Source organism: Macrobrachium nipponense, chromosome 9, assembly GCF_015104395.2.
Source record: "Macrobrachium nipponense isolate FS-2020 chromosome 9, ASM1510439v2, whole genome shotgun sequence".
NCBI lineage: Eukaryota > Metazoa > Arthropoda > Malacostraca > Decapoda > Palaemonidae > Macrobrachium > Macrobrachium nipponense.
This window is the reverse complement of record NC_061110.1, coordinates 73,722,106-73,738,034: the sequence shown is the minus strand read 5'-3', so window position 1 is coordinate 73,738,034 and position 15,929 is coordinate 73,722,106. Positions and strand designations below refer to the sequence as shown.

General features: G+C 39.2%; 1 long non-coding RNA gene across 1 annotated transcript in view; it reads right to left on the bottom strand.

Annotated features, from left to right (window-relative positions):
• Positions 1–952: 952 nt before the first annotated feature.
• The window catches only part of LOC135218402 (uncharacterized), a 26,829-nt gene continuing 11,852 nt past the window's right edge, over positions 953–15,929 (bottom strand). The window contains exon 3 of the long non-coding RNA XR_010315312.1: positions 953–2,093. This is a non-coding gene — a long non-coding RNA (uncharacterized LOC135218402). The remainder of the gene's footprint in view (positions 2,094–15,929) is intronic.

Here is a 15,929-nt window from a genome sequence, read left to right as displayed (position 1 = left end):
ATTCCTTTTTACTGCTATTTGATTGCTTCCAATTCACTGTGGCAACAATTATGAATCTTTCAAAACTGTTATTAATTTACGAGTATAATTAACCCACAGCGGCAATATCCTCAACAACTTCTCAGCATTGTAATAAAAACTAGATCAAGACTGCATAAACTATGTAATTAAATTTGTCTTCTCTCTCCCGCAAAGTTGCTGTGGCTCCAGAGGTTTTAATGCCAGTAGCCTTTCTCATTTCGTAACTAAATAAATTATATTACAGTGTTTTATAAAAAGTCTTTTGCATTTTCATCTAAGAGATACCAAGCAAATTACCTACTTCCATTTTTCGTGAAATCAAGGGGACGAGCTGCTGTTTTAGGATCTATTCATACATCCAAAATGATTTTAGCCATGGGGTCTAGCAGACATCACTTGGGAAATTTACTGATTTATTAAAATGAAAACTAAAAACAAACGCAACAATTCTTATAAAGATTTAAGTAGACAAAAATGTGCTATAGCACCCAAGTACTCCAATTCATTACTGTTCCCACAAGTTGGTCCTTAGTTTAAAGACTCTCAAAATATTTGCGTAGTTTTAAACAAACTGAAGAGTATTGTTAGGTTTGAAAAGTGTGAGTATAACATTCCTACTTCAGTTCAGTTCTATTCTCCCCCAATTAAAGTTTGCTGTTACGTTTCTCATGTCAATGCGAAATTGATTGCCTTATACCAGAGCCTGTATTGTTTGAACGAGCAATGTAGTTTATTTCGAATTAATTCAACAGAGACAATTTCTCGGGTAACTGCAATGAAAATGCAACCCCGTAATCGTCATTACTAATTTAGCAAAAATGAACAACCCATTATCCTCTAGTGTATGAAGAAAAGTCGGGTTTCTTCTTCAATGAACCCATGAGACCCGTTGTTGTTGTTTTTTTTTTTTGTGATGAATGAAACAGATACATTGGAATTTTTTGCTTTTGTTTTCGCGTCGGAAGGAGAATGTTCAAGTTAGTTTGGCAGTTTGGTATTATCTTATCTTTAGTTATGCTTATTATAACCTAACCTAACCTAATTATTCATGCAAAGGCCCTGCATGCTCTACAAGTGTACAAGTATCAAATACACTCCTTTGTGTTTCTTGCCCATGATAATATAGCCTTTCTAAATTGTTACACAACTGCAATTACTCCATCTACTGAACATAACAAATTTTTTGGTTTCTTTGTCCCAGCCAAGTTTCCATTCCAAACAATGAGAATGCTTTCACCAGTCACTCCTGTAACCATTAAACGAAAAACGAATATTTTTCTTTTCCTTGCACACTTAACATTTTTATATTAATGGGGCAATTTTAGATCGTCAGTAGTTCGACAGTTTTAATAAACTTACTGGCTTAACTTTGATTTAGTAAAATGATTTTACGCATCGCTTGTCAATTTGGTAATAGGACAATGACATAAGAAATATTTTCCATGTTATATGGTCTACAGTAATGTTTTGAGGTTCACACTTTTGTTCAGACCTATCTCTTGAACTGCATTCTTTCTGGGGATGGGTATGCTTGCTAATCCTGTCAATTACAGTTTCTTCATGTATGAATTCTGACCTTATATCTCACACCTTCACGGCACCGCCGAAATTTCACGTCATTTTGTAACTCCTTTTTTATTCTACTGAAATATTCTCTTGTAACAAAATACATCTCCTCCCCTTTTACCTAATACTATTTGCGTCATGGAATAAGTTTAAAGTTCACCGCATAAACAAATAATAAGGAAGTCGGATCCAGAACAAAACTGCGGTGTCTGTCAGCCTGTCCGTTAGGTAACCACATATTTGGACAAAACTGGGCTGGGATTAATTTCTTTCACTGACCACAGTTCATCGGCAATAAAATGAAGTGGCGCTGTTAATGGAGCAAATACAATTATTCACTTACATTTGCGATACTAAAGGTTGAAGAGCATAATAACTGGCGCCAAATGTCTTGGTGCTGAAGGTGGCATCGGCTTATAATAGGTAGTGCATCATAGGAGTCACCATGAAGGTTGAAGGCAGCGCCGGCCTAGATTTTCTTTAAGGGAACAGTCATGGTGAGTTACCTGTAAATACACAAAGAAAAGGCACATATTATCTAACACTTTCCGATTCTTCTGTTCTTTCTAACATTATGCTAGAACGAATTAGCATAAAACAAAGTTTTAAACATAAGCTATAACCAAGATTTTAAACAACAGTGCATTTAGCAGCACCAATTATATTTATGTTAATCACTTTTTAAAAATAGCTAAAAAAAGACTTGTAAACTCCATTATGGATATTCAGTTCCAACATTTTGCCGACCAATCTCTGCCACATGAGTGTATACTTCAGTTCACTATATTTCACAGAGAAACAAAAACTTGACCAAGCTCTCTATGCGCAAGAGCCTCAACTATCTGCAAGCCATCCGGTTGCAGTGGTTGGAGCTAGGTAGATGCATGTCTCTCTTTATTTACATAGAATTATCAGTACTGTCCTTAAATTCTTTCATATCCACATTTCATCCTACCTTACATCATCATTCCATAGCATACAACTAACCAGCTTTTTCATTATCATTAAATTACGACACAAGCACAAACCAAACCAACAAGAAGAGTTAAAGCACGACAAATATGAGTATGGATTTAATCTAAATGAAATTCAACTTGAGACTTTTTTAGATGGCAACAAATCGTCACGAAATTTCCCAACAGAAGCATGCAAGAAGGAATCTGGCATGATATAATACAACAATTCTAATTAAAATTATTTCACAAGAGAAGTATCCAAGAGGGGATCTGATATGAAATATAATGACCAAAAAATAAGTGAAAAAGTACATCCTGATACCGAGTCTGAACAACAGCCTTTAAAAGAAATCAATTAGTACCTGGCAAAGTGCATCCTCATCCACATCCAGTTTCCATTATTGCTATACTTCTAAATATATCCATTTCTGGATTAAAGCAATTTCAGTCAACTTCTGCTTTCACTTAGTGAAAGGAATTCACATACCCTATCTAATCCTTTTTGATTAATTGCGATGTTATTTTCAGCAATGCGTCATAGAAACCAACACGTTCTTTATTCATCAATGAGGTCTAAATGATGAAGTCTGGTTACCCAGAGATTCGCAATTTTCCTCGTTCAGTTCAGAGACATTCTCTACTTGGTTCTCTTAAACTTAAGAGCATGAGAAGGCGACATACAACTGTGACAAAGGTACCTTGAAATTTCAATCTGGCGAGGTGAATCTGGGTGAGACTGTAGTGTGATACATTTTTGGTATATGTACTACATCCTTGTTGGTTTATGTGGGCTGTCCAAAAAGAGGTGGCATTTTGTCTTTTGTTTCACCAGTTTATGTTCTCTTAATAAACATTAGAAAAGTATAAGATTTTGCATGGGTGAAGTCACAATTTTTTTCCAATACGAGTCATGTATAGACTGTAATAAAAATCATACAGTAAAAGAATTCAGGGAGAAAAGAACGATTTTTTTTTCAATAATGCAAAATAAAATAGAAAGTGTAAATTAACTCTTAACCAGATCTAGTCATATCAAGACCCAAATATTTTGGTGTCTGGGGGCCAACTGTAGAAGCCAGGTCATTAATTTAGGAGAACGTTGGTCATTTGGAATAAAAATGTCCAACATTATATTTGACCGATTTTTCTGTTAAAACTGCCACTTCACGTAGAATCTGCATGTCAAGAAGCCAAGTTAAGATGCCTGTTAGGTTTCAGTTTTCATGTATGGTCTTAATTAAATTTCTCAAGTCTGCTTCCAAGCTCTCTCCATTCTTGGGTTCATCCAAGAGGAAAGCGCCTTCTGCTACTGGAAAATACAACACACATACATTCATACATACAAACATTGTGTGTGTCTGTGTTACGGTCATTTTGCGGAATTAGTAATTTTACAAAATGCCTGGTTATTTTGCAAATTAACTTAGTATCGTCGATCATTTTGTAAAACGACCAATATGCAAAAATGTACACAATGGTGGCAGGGACTGCGTTTTGTTCAGTGGTAGAAAAACACAGGCTTCCATTTTGGAACTGGCAGATAACCTTATGTAGCCATGTATGAAGAAAAGGCTCGTCTTGGTATTCCTGCAGTTAATATACCAAAAGAAATAATGAAAGGCATGGAGACAGAGGAACAGCTTGCAGAAGCACTATGTTTACCCAATGAGAAGGATCAAAATATGGAGCAGCAGGAGAAGGGTTGAAAGCTGAGACAATAATTACAACTGGTATGGGCAAAACATTCCATGTCATCCTTCTGGCCCTTGTTCAGTTGTGAAGGACAATGTTGATGAGCCTGTGCTCTGTTGCTTATGCAATAGGAATTGGAGCATTCAGACTGAACAAAGGGAATCAAAAACAGAACAGGAGAAGCAAGCTAAGGCTAAGGCCCCACCGAATCCGTCATGGCGCGTCGTGTGTGTCCAACATGGCTATCCGTCTATGAGCGTGTCCGTCTTCTGCGTGAGTGGCCCAACCAGAAAAACAAGTGATGGTTACAAGACGGACAGTTCAAACTTCAGCAGCACTTCCTGTCATGAAGGGAACGAGCGAGGTCTTGCTCCGACTCATTGCTGTCAACCAAATTAGAGGCGTTGAACAGTAGGGAAATCTGGACTCATGACATAAATTGAGAACGAGGAAAGAGTGGAGAATATGCAACACTTTCATAAGTTCTGACAGCGTCCAGACAATTTTTTTAATATTGTCAGATGCCGCCAAAAACCTTTGACTTAATTCACGAATATCAATTACAGAAGATCAGTATCAACGTAAGAAACTTGTAGTAACTCTGAGGGAAGGATTACTGATTTCGAAATTTGTAAAGTTGCACTTCATTTTACTTAATACAAAAATTAAGATATGTAGATTGTGTGTGAACTGAACACTTTGATACAGTAACTTCTGAAACAAAGGTATTTACATAAATGTATCCATTAGAATATAATTTAAAAACTACTTGAATCCTTTTATCATAACCACAAATCATCACATTTGATTATAACTCCAAGTTGGGCAGGTGGTTTAAATGCAGGTTGTTGTAGGTCTACCACAATTTCTTCCTTCATGCGGACCCCAGCTTGGAGATGCACGTCCAAGTGCAGCTAAAACAAAACGTTTTGTTCCTTGTGTGTCCAGTCTGGTAACGCACCTGACAACACTCACGCTCATGCGCCGTGTGGGGCCACTCGTATTTGAACTATGACAGTTGATCGAAACGCACAAAACGCTTAGCCGTGTTGGACGCACTCAACGCTCCGCGACGGATTCGGTGGGGCCTTATGCTAAGGTCACACATTCACGTATCAACGCACGCATGAGCGGAAATTGGTAGTTGGCAACAGCTTATGTCAGTAAACCATAAATGTAACGTAAAACATGCGTAGAATCGTAGACGTACAGTGACGGGTCGTCTGGGCTCTAAGCTCCACCCACTAGGGCGCCGTAGCCCGCTCCAGTTTTGAAATGTTCAAAACAAGTCATGGGTGGTCACGCCAAATGTCACCTGACGTAGCTCCAGGCACTGCACGTGGGACCCACGGTGACTACTGCATGGTAGGCGCTAGGGTCACCTGCATTGTTCGCCGTCGTCGTTTTCTTTCCGCCGCGAAGCACGTGGGCCTCCTAATTGCGCTGTAGCCTATGGGGAAGCCAATTCGCACATTTACAACCCTGTATGACATGGCAACGCTGTAGCGTGGTATAAAAGGTCAGGTCGGCGCACTCAATACAACAATAACAACCACCCTCAGGTCAGCTGTTGTTTCCGTCTCCCAAGACCAGCAGTTTCCTCCAAGTACTCTCCACAACGCCCTTCAAGATGCCGAACCTCCTAAAACGACCAAAGAAGGGACCATCAACGTCACATCTTCTTGCAGGACCTTCTTTCGGCCCGTGGAAGACTCCTACAGCCACATGGAAGACGACTGACGGACAGGGAGAAGTGGATATTGAACATATTCCACTTCCTCCAGCCCCACATCGTCCGTCAGAAGCCCAAGATGTTGGGAATGCCAATGGTCTGACTTAAATTTTTTTTATTTGTTGAAAATATACAATATTTTACAGTACATGCAGAATTCTACCTAAGTGAATTTACAACCTGGATTTTCAGAATGCAATATTTTTACATTCTCTCATGCATGTTCCATCACTTTGCAGTCTGCTCAGTTTACAGGCCGGCCATTTTGTACCCTACAGCCCCACAGCGTGGTAACGACGTGAAGTTGACGTACATAGAACATTACACTATCGGCGTAAGTTCCAGGTAGACGTCCGACCTTGCTTTCTTTGCGCGTACATTTACGGCGCAATTTACGGTGCTGGCTTTACGTCCGTTAGCCCGTGTCCTGTTTACCAGCTGTTCAAGGTCATTTCAACGCGATGATGCCCACGACCCACATACGTGGGCATACGCCATCGTGATACGTGAATGTGTGACCCCAGCATTTGCCTCAGGCAATTATCGCTCATGTCACTCGAAGAAGTAACAAGGATAGGGATTGATTGATTGATTGATTGATTGTGAGTTATCTGGCGTCACAACTACCAGGGTCACCGACGCCGAATACTAAATGTGATCTTTTAACTTTTATAATATATTATCAACATTCAAAATAACTTATCTTATGAGAGATATATAAATTTTATTTAAAAAAATAAATTAAATTTCTGATAAAAATATAAATAATATTCCGATAAAAAGATTGATTGATTGACCACATAACAGTAAAACTATTAAAAAGAAAAAAAATGTATATACTAAGACAGCACAGCTGTCAGATATATTTGAGAAGACCAGCTTCTTTGATAAAAGAGATAACGTTATTAACACACATGCTTTCTCCCAACAGTTTTGGCATGCTATAGTTACCACCTGCTTCACTACTATAAGCTAAAAAATTATTCCTAAGTTCCACTAGAACTGGACACTCAAACCAGAAAATGCCTAACAAGTCAGTGGAAAACTAAGCATCATCACAGAATGGCTCATTCTCCCCATCCATCAAATAGCCGTGAGTTAAACGCGTATGGCCAATACGCAATCTACACAATACAACCTCCCACTTCCTTGGTATTAGGTCATATTTCCAAGGGTGTGTCTGTCTAGTAATTTCTTTCATTTTGTTGGGGCCTACTCTGTCCCACTGAAGTGCCCTAATACTGGACAGATTTCCATATATCAAAAAATGTATCACGATATGGAACAGGGCATTTTCTCGGTACTAAAGTTTGCGCTGCTGATTTGGCTAGCTTGTCTGCCTCTTCGTTTCCCGATACGTTCACATGGGCAGGAACCCAACAAAATGAAACAATGCTGCCTCTATTTTGGTGCAAGAAGATCCACTGCAAGATCTTCAACACCAAGGGATGATCAGTATTAAAGACTTCCAGGGACTGTAAGGCACTTTTTTTGGAGTCACAAAATATTGTGTAGCTACACACTGGGAGTGTTACAATATGTTCCAGTGCTACTAGGATGCCATACAATTCAGCTGTAAAGTTTGAGGGCAATAGAAGGAAGTGCACCTCTTCTTTCCGTTAAAAGATTGGCTATAAACTCCATATCCAACGCCGGCATTGGACTTGGAGCCATCAGTAAATATAAAACATGTATCTATATGCTCTGATACATGCTCTAAAAATATTGCCCTTATTTCCTCATCAGATTTATTTCTCTTTGCTCCATTGAAGTACCTGCAGAATTTCACATCCGGTAACCTCCAGACAGGAGTACTGGGATACACAAAGGGAATAATGGGATATTTGTTAATATTTGTATCCTCTAAAATTTGTTTTATTCTATAGCTAAAAGGAATGGGATACCTTGGATGACTTTCATAAAAACCATTAAAAATATTTCTATTTGCCACAGCAAATGCCTGAGATTTGGGGAGTCTTTGCGCTCTAAACCAGTACCGAAGTAATGATGACTGGCGATAGAGTTCAAGAGGCATCTCTCCTGCATCAACTAGCAAACTAGATATTGTGACGAACGGAAAGCTCCTGTGGCTATACGAATAGCTGAATGATGTACTGAATCTAAAAGTTTTAAGTTAGATGAAGAAGCTGAAGAATATATTTTCACAACCATATGACAGCTTTGACAAGATTAAAGATTTATGAAGCCTTAGTAAAAGATTTCTATCAGCTACCCAACTGGTGTGAGAAAGCACCTTCAAGAGTGTAGAGCTTCTAGGCTCTTTGCTTTTATATGTTGATATGGGGGACCCAAGTCAATCTACTGTCAAAAACTAGGCCTAAGAAGTGTGCTTGTTCTACACATGGGATTCTACGGCCATACAAATAGAGGTCTGGATCAGGATGCACTCCCCTGATCCGACAGAAGTTGGACAGCAGTAGTCTTGCTTACAGCGATTTTAAAACCCTGTTCTCAGCCCACTTACTATTTTATTTTATTTATTGTTTAATTGTAGCTTTCTTTCTGCTACAGTCATCCGGGTGGCAGCAAAGGATATAGACAAATCATCCACAAACAGTGTCTTTAAAACCTCTCTTGGAATGACAGCTGCAACACTGTTATGGCTAGAGCAAAAAGTGTTACACTGAGAACACTGCCCTGGGGAACACCTTCTTCTTGGCACCTTTTCTCTGATAAAGTACTGCCAACTTTAACTTTAAATACCGTACGATGTAAAAAGGATTTCACAAATAAAGGTAATTTACCTCGTAGACCACTATTATGTATAGTCTTCAGAATCCCATGTCTCCAAGCAGTGTCATATGCCTTTTCTATATCAAAAAACACTGTCACATGATGTTGCTTGGAGGCAAAGGCTTCACAGACAGAGGTTTCAAGTTGCAGTAGATGTCCAGGGTAGAGTGCATTTTCGAAAACCACACTGAGAAGGTGTTAGAATATTGTTGTGCTCTAGATACCACATCAGTCTTACATTTACCATTTTTTCCATCAATTTACACAAACAGCAAGTTAAAGCAATGGGGCAGTAACTTGCTGCACACAGGGGATCTTTTCCAGGCTTAAGGAACGGTAACATGGTGGCTAATTCCCATATGGTAGGGTAGCTGCTTTCATCCCATATTCTATTGATAATACTTATTATAAAAAGTTTTGTGTTCTTCGAAATGTGTTTAAACATTTCATAAGGAATCTCATCTGGACCAGGGGCAGTGTTCTTGCTCCTAGATAAAGCAGAGTCAAACTCCCTTTCAGAAAAAGGCATATTATATGATTCAGCTTTCTTTGCTGAAAAGTCAAGTACCTGTTGTTCTTCCATCATTCTGAAAATTATGTCCTGGGGAACTATCTGATTTCTCAGAGACTCGAGCGAAGTGTTCTGAAAATGTATTACTAACTTCTGTGGCATCAGTGACATGAGTATTGTTCACTTTAAGTACTGGAGGAGGATTGGGTGTAAATTTACCCTGAATTTTTCTTATTTCTTCCAAATGCTACAGACTGGTGTTTCTGCTGTTAATAGAGGATACATATTCGGCCCATGCTTGTCTTCTGGCAGCTTTCATAGCTTTTCGAAATCGTGCCCTACACTGTTTGTAAATTATGACATTGTCCAAGGTGCGATGTCTACGGCACCTGGTCAATGATGACCTTGTAGCTCGGTGTAACAGCCTTAGGTCTTCTGACCACCACGGTACTGGCCGTCTCCTGAATAGTCCCTTAGTTCGAGGAATTGAGTGTAGACCTGCAGTAATGCAATGTTCCATTGAGTAGATCAATGGCATCATCTACACTTGGGAGATCTTTTGCATCCCCCTCCAACTCGCTCAAGTCTTTGAATTTTCTCCAATTTGCTTTCTCTAAGCACCATCGTGGCGATCTCGGGATAGGTGGACCATCATTGGTGTCGATCACAATTGGAGAATGGTCACTGGTATGCCAGTCATCACTTGTTCTCCAACTAAAATCAACACTGCAGTTGGAGCTACATATTGAAAGGTCGATGCAGGAGACGGTGCCTGTCTGAATGTGGTAATGGGTAGGTTCTCCAGTATTAAGAAGACCTATATCTCATTTTCTATTAATGATGCTATCATATTCCCTTTTTGGTTTGATGTTACATCTCCCCACAATGGATGTCTACTGTTGAAGTCACCAATAGAAGGAAATGGCTCTGGTAGTTGCTGCATCAAGTGTATTTAAGTTCTCTTGGGAGACATGGCTATTGGGTGGAATGTAAAGGGAACATATAGTATATTGCCTCCTTAAATTAATTCGTACAGCCACAGCTTGAAGTGGAGTATTTGAGTTTTACTTTGGTTAGTGTGGAGCATCTCGACGGATGTAGATGAGGGATCCACCATGATTTCCCACCTCTAAATCAAATTTAGTTCTATAGTGAACATATTCCCTAGGACAAGGGGTATATTCACCTAGCATGGTCTCCTGCAAACATATCCCTACAGGAGAGTGCTCATAGATTAAAAGCTTCACTTCCTCATACTTCGCTCGCAGTCCCTGACAGTTCCACTGAATAATGGAAGTGAATTCATTCACGTTTAGGACCAACATTGTGGTTCCTTTTACAAGACTGGGAGAGTTCTTTTTTTCTACTAGGGGGAGGCATTTTGATGAAGGTTTTGTTGGCTTCTTGGGAGGAGTTATCGCCTTCGTAGAGCCAACATCTTTTCCTTCAGTGTTTTTGATACTGAAGGGTTTTTTAGTTTCTTCGCTCTCCATCTCTATCGAGATGGAGAGAGCAGAGGTGTTCTCTAAAGAGACCACCTCAAGTGTCTTTGTACTGCTGGCAGTAGCCAGCTCTGCCTCTGATGAGGCAGAAGTACCAGCCGAGGGACTGGCACCGGGGGACCAGCATCTGCTGGTTTGTCCTCCAAAGAGGAGTTGGCACCAACAGAAGCTGGCACCAGACCAGCAACCACTGGCCTTGCCTCAAAGAGGCAGATGGTGGAGGGTGTATCTCAACTGGCACTTCAATTTTCTTCAATTCCACACTAGGGTCTTTCTGTTGGTTCTAGCGAACCTTGTCTTTATATTCTCATCAAAGTGATCAGATGATTCAGGTAGATGTCTTTTTAATGATTCTTTATTTGATTTTCCTTTTGTGCTCTTAACTTGGGTGTTTTTATTTGTCTCTTTCTTTTGGCTTTTTAATTTGCTACTACAGTAGCAAAATTAGACCGGGTCTTACAGTCTTTGCTTTGGCTCTCTCTCGTGCTTCCTTAAATGTTGTTCTTTCAACCACTCTAATTGCTTGTATTTCCTTTTCAAGTAAATATATATCACACTGCTGAGATGACGAGGCATGTCCCTCACCACAGTGAACACATTTCGGTTCCCTGGTGCACATACCATGCTCATCTTCTCCACAGTTGACACAGACTGCAGGATTTTCTTGCAATTTGGATCGACACGATTGTAGGGTGTGTCCAAAATGCTGGCAATGGAAACACCTTCTGGGTCTCGGGATGTACTGCTTTACCTTAAACCTATACCAGGCTGCAAAGACACATTCCGGAAGTCTTAAGGTTTCAAAAGTTAATATTAAGGTATTGGCTGAGGTATTCTGTTATTATCAACCTTCTTTGACATCCTGTCAACCTTTATTACACCCTGATCTTTTGAATTCTGTTAAAAGTCTCTCCTCAGAGAAAGCCATCAATTGAGGGGCATAAATCAACCCCTTGCTGGAGTTCAGGCTGGAGTGGGGAGTACACTCAACCGTAACTCCCGCAAGGTCTGACAATCCCATCAACTTGATACTTTCCTCTGGGGAGGTGCTTTCTACCAGGAGCATGTTTCCATTTCTGCGGTGTTATTTTTGGCTGTCTTCCACAACATTTAACGATTTCCCTATGCACGTGAAAGATGTCTATATTGTCACCTTCTAGCTTTAATTAAGGTATTTATTAAAGGAATTGGGTACAAAGGCCCCAGGAGCTATTTCATAATTTTTATTTTTCTTCCTGGCATATGGTTCCAGTGTGACAATACGGGAGCCAGATGCTTTTTGTGAGATTTTCTTGGAGGTATATCTACTCGCATTGCTTTGGGTCGTCATCTGTGTCCGTCTGTCATTCAGTCCAGGGGTACTACCCTGATCATAGGGACCCGACCATGATTGTTATTGAAGTTTGGGTTCCGTGCACAAGTCCTTTGACAAAAGCATAGGGTCGTCAGCCGAAATAGGGGGGGTTGCCATATAACGTTGAAAAATATAGTTCATCCAGATATTCCCCCCATACCCACCATGGAGTCACATTAGAGGACGGGTCATCCCTTTAATTAGGTCGTCCTAGGGGTAATTACCGGATATACACCCTATCTCCAGTGCTAAGGCGTCATGATGTCCGTCGCGATCAGACCCGGCACTGAAGATAGGGTTTGACAATAAACTTTCCCTCGCTCGATCACGTCAGGTACTAGAGTTCTACGGGTGAGGTAGCATGCCGTCCATCCTCACCCTCCTTCAAATCCCAAGATTTAGCCTAAACCATGTCCAAAACCAAGCCAATAGTCATCATCATAGAAACCCATACCTTATAAGAGGGAGGAAGGCAGAAAGATGAAATGTTTTTAGTAGAAAGAAAAGTTCTGACTAATTAGTGGATCAGCAGCTGGGCCCAAGGACCAGTGAGAAACCAACCCCCCCACCAGGCATCATGCCCCAGCTGCTGGTCCCTAAGCCCCCTACCCACGTCAAGGGGTCAGCATCTAGGGGGACAAGGATAGGGAAGTAAGCCTGCAGATTCGATGGGACATGGCCAGAGGATCAGTAAGTGCGGCTGCACTCAGTCATGTCTGAACAGATGCTGCAAATGCTTCAAAAAAGAAGTGTACAACAGTGAATGCAAATGCAGCATCTCTTGTTTTAACAAGTCTGATAAGGCTAATTTGATCATTGTTGAAGAAATTTTCAAGTTTAATGGTTATTTTGCAAAATGACCAAAGCCGTGGTCATTTTTCAAAATGACCCCAATTATTTGGGCATTTTGTATAATGACAGACATTCTGGTTATTTATCAAAGTGACCGTAAAACACACACACACACACACACATATATATATATATATATATATATATATATATATATATATATAAAATGTATGTATGAATGTATGTCCGTTGTATCTTCCAGTAGATGTAAATAATCAACACACACTCACGTGTGTTGATTTCTGACTCACATCAGGATCGAACCCAGGACTTTCAATTGAAAGACCTGGGTTCACTTGATGTAAGTCAGAAATTTATTTCTGTTCCACACGTGACTGTGAGTTTATTATTTCTATCATTCACCTGGAAAGGATAATTCAAATGAAATGCTGTCAATTGGGTCACTGCTGAGCCGGGAAGCTGGGGAAAACTCGCTGGTATGCAAGGCAGTAGTTAGCCTGCACAAGTAAAGTCTTTTAGAAAGCCCCGTCCTCACGGTCGAGCTTTGGCCGACGAACTTTGCTCGATGTGACGTCAGAAGCGGGAAAAATCAGGACCTTATCCGCAGTTTCTCCGCTTCTGACGTCACATCGAGCAGAGTTCCTCGAGCCAAGCTCGACCGTGAGGCCTTTAGTATTAGGTAGTGGTACTTCGGTTCCAGCTTCTTTTATGACTTGTGTGGCCTGGATGGCAGCGGTCTCGTTTTCCAACTGAAAGATCTGGGTTCGATCCGATGTAAAACAAGACAGATGTCAAGCTTATTAGCAAGAGCAAATCGGTGCGAGTTAGACAAGAGTGTGAGAATTAGACAATAAAGTATGCGCATCTTAAGTGTCATGAAACAGCTACGTGAAGTATTTTTAGAATATATAAACGGGAGAGTTACTGCTTGTTTGCAAAACACTTCCAAGACAAATAAATATATGACAGGTCCCTATGGCTGTTTTGTTATGTTCATGGGGGGAGGGATGTACTAAAAGGCAGGGAAAGGACTGTATGTTGGTAAATACCTGGGTAAAGAAATTAACTGTAAATGAAGTGGAAAACACATAATGTATGCAAAAACTACTCTACTAATGATCACACACAAATAAAAATAAAATACAGAACCGAATGAATTTGGAAGTAGTATGCAGAGAAGAAAGGTGAGGGTCTGTGTGCATTGTGAGGTTATGATGGTAAATAGGACCCAGGACGACTGGGCAATGGATGGATTGTGGATGGCTGAAGAATGGAAGCAGCCGAGTTATATAAACAACTGAGGGTAGGATGAGAGGAAAGGTTAGTCATAGTTAAGTTGAGCAACAAATGTTTTATCTATCTGTCTATCCATCTATATATATATATATATATATATATATATATATATATATATAATATATATATATATATGTGTGGTGTGTGTATATATATATATATATATATATATATGTGTGTGTATATATATATATATTATATATATATATATATATATTATATATAGTATATATATATATATATATATATATATATATATATATAACTGATAAATCCAATTTTTTGTTGACATGTCACAGACCGATGCCAAACTTTAACAATTCTATATCCTCTCAAACGAATACCAAAGTTTTACGTAATACTTTTTGCCCTTCCTGTATCAAAACAGATGTTCTAGGAAACAAATATGTTGACATTTATTTGCTTATTCGTTTATGTATACAGTTCGGAGCGGACCTAGCGAGGCGTGTAAGTCATACTCGTATATAAGGGTATCCCGCTGAAAAATGGTAAGTTTTTCGTCTCTTGGAGAAATTTTCGAATGATTGGAAATTACGGCCTCCTTCGCCATCTTGCGCGCTATGAATACAGAGCAGCCCTTTAGCCGGGAGAGGAGCGAACTCGTGTTGCTGTGTGAAGAAGGGAAATAGGGCTTGTAGGGGCCGTTAGCCCCCCCCCCCTACCCCATCCCGTTCTTCAGCCCCATCAGCCACTGCCCTATTGGGTCGTCTGCATAATAAGTCGATTACATCTCGTAATCGCGACGGTGTTGTAATAGGGACGTCACGTGGGGATATTGCTGAAAGGATTTATTGAGGATTTCTGAATAAATTTTACATAATTTTACCCTTTCGATTAATTACGGGACTAGTTTTCACTTGCCGTTTTTATTTGTTTTTATTGTGAATAAGTGTTGATGGACTCAATGTTTTATATCTTTAGGTATGTTCAGACACAAATCAGTGTAAAAGCATTTTAGATCTAAAATGTGTCGGTTTTTTCATGAAATACTAGAGTATTTGTGCGTGTTTTTGTGTAACTGAGAATATATAATATATATATATATATATCTATATATATATAGAATATATAGATAATAATATACATATATATATATATATAATATATATATATAGATATATATATATAGAATATATATATGTATATAGAAATATATATATATATATATACTACATATAGTCATATATATATATAATATAACTTTTAATAATTTTTAATTTTTTTTACAAATATATAGTATATACAAAAAAATTATATATATATGTATATTATATATATTATATATGATATATATACATATAAATGAAAAACCACTTGTGCATGTATCTCGGCCTCCTCGCACATTTTAGATTTCTTATCGCCACAAGCCTTAATCAAGGTAGGAAACAGACGGAGGAGTTCTCATCTTCCGCGGTAGAATTCGAACCAAAGCACAGAAGTCCCAGCAAGATCGGCGGACTAAAGCACTTTGCAGTTCAAGTATACGTACATATATTTGTCGCATCCCGATATATATTTTACTACAACTGACCATAGCTATTACTTCCTCTAGCGGCGATAGCTTTTATCCTGAAATATATGCATGGAATCGACGGGGCAATTTTACCGGATGCATACATACAAATAGGTAAGGTCCTCTGTATGCAAATATGAGAACTGAAAAATTTCGAGCATTCTAGAGTAACAAACGATGAAGAGCATTTTTCAGGAC